Source organism: Rhincodon typus, chromosome 11 (genome assembly GCF_021869965.1).
Source record: "Rhincodon typus isolate 14 chromosome 11, sRhiTyp1.1, whole genome shotgun sequence".
Taxonomy (NCBI): Eukaryota; Metazoa; Chordata; class Chondrichthyes; order Orectolobiformes; family Rhincodontidae; genus Rhincodon; species Rhincodon typus.
In genome coordinates this window covers 41,702,132-41,704,163 of record NC_063342.1, presented here as the reverse complement: position 1 = coordinate 41,704,163, position 2,032 = coordinate 41,702,132, and positions in this window count along the sequence as shown.

The window sequence follows — 2,032 nt, the reverse complement described above, 5'->3', positions numbered from 1 at the left end:
GGATCCGGTTCTGAGGAAGGGTCACCGGACCCGAAACGTTAACTCTGTTTTCTCCTCCACAGATGCTGCCAGACCGACATAAACCATTTGACCATCTCTTTCAGAAATCCCAGACAGCTCTAGATCACTCCGAACCACTCACTGATGGTCACATTTTCTATTTTTAAAAAAGTGTAAACTAATGCTGTCTACTATAGATAATACTGCTTTGTTCGTAAAGCGTTTTTATACAGATTTAATGTCTTTAGTGCAAGCGCACGGCTCACAAGGGGTCTAAAGCTCCCTGGTGCTTTCCGTGTGACCTTCCTGTGTGGGACTCACATGACTGCGAGCAAAGATGGTAAAGCACAATGTAAAGCCCAAGAAATGTTAACCATTTGTTAGTAACGAGTTTCACATTATTCATAAAAACGTGACCGTTACTTCAATTTTGAGAGTTTATTTAGGCAAAAAGATGATTTATCGGAATATGACTCATCAATTCAGGTGCTAACGATACGCTAACGTACGGTGCAGAACAGTATGTATTTGACCTGGTTAAACACAATGTTGCAGAAGCCTGGCCGTATTAATGATACGACAAAAGTGACACCGATATTTTTAGACGTATTCCGCGGGAGAATCAATAAATGCGCCTAAAGCAATCCTTTCCCGATTGCCTACCAAACGTTCATAGGTAGAAACTGGGGCAAATGGGACGGCTCGAACACATTACTGTGTGGGCAGAAAGCAATCATGTAATCAGCAATTTAACCATGTGCACAACATTCTCTATTCAACAATATTGTTTATTTTCCTCTCGAAAGAGAAAAGGCTTTATTCAGCAGTAAGTTGTCCACTAACTTCAAAATGTATGGTATCTATAAAGTACAAAGAATTTCTTCGTGGTGACCTGACTATACGTTTCAGTTTGGCAATAGCATCCATGGCGCACATGCAAAGTGGGAGCTAAAGCAATCACACAAGATTAAAATGCTAATTTCCCTACTCCTGCAGCCACCAGTGTGTCACCCTCAATAGCAACATTGACAAACACGAAAGGCAGCTTCCTCGATATCAAACACATACTTATGAAAAGCTATGCCTTTCTTTCTTGAAAACAGTTTCGTTTTTCAAGTTCAACGCTTTGCTGTTGCATGCTGCAGTTCCTACATACCCTTTCCGTGTGGAAAATTCTGTGCAAAGTTTACTGTGACTGTTGAATGAATATTTTAAACAACAGGTAGTCCTTATCAGAAATGGCAATCATCCAGACAACATACATTTCTGTGGTAGACTGAAGCACTGCATGCAGAATAATTAATCCGATATACAGCTTTTCTACCAAAAACTAGATTTTAACCCTTTACGAATATTGATTACATTTTAAAAAGCAAGGTTAAATTTTAAACACCTAGTGTTCCGAGAATTTTTTTCTGCATTTGGATACATTTTCCAGAGTCTCGATTGCTCTAATAGGTAATTATACACAACAATGTTACACATCATTATTGCAGACTACGGAATAAAATACATCAGTGAGGTAGAAGGTGTTCTGTTGTAAATAAGCCATCCTTCTTCCCATTGTAGTTGAGTGAATAACTAGATTATGGAATAGTAACTTCTGGGCCCAAATCCAGTCGATATTTTAAAGAAGAAAAATACACACTACCATAAAGAAGTCAATTACAAGAAAAATAACTGACCACTTTTAGTAACATGCAGCTGCGGGCTGGCCACTTGTAACATGAGATTTGTATTTAATGCAAGTAAACACTGGTCATTTACAAACTGTACAGAAAGATTTCCAAGTAAACTGCAGGACATTGTTGCTTCATGAATTTGGGATATTTAATATCAATCAATTGCGTGAGTACCTTGAAAAAGGGGTGAAGAGTAATTACAAAACAATGATCAACTGAATAAGTTTGACCCAAGAAGCTTCTTATACATGAAATAAGCGTAGCCCTCCCTTTACATGTTTTTCTTGAGTTTATAATGTGTTCCTTTCCCTCACCTTCACTCCCCACCAAATAGGTATTCTTGGAGTACA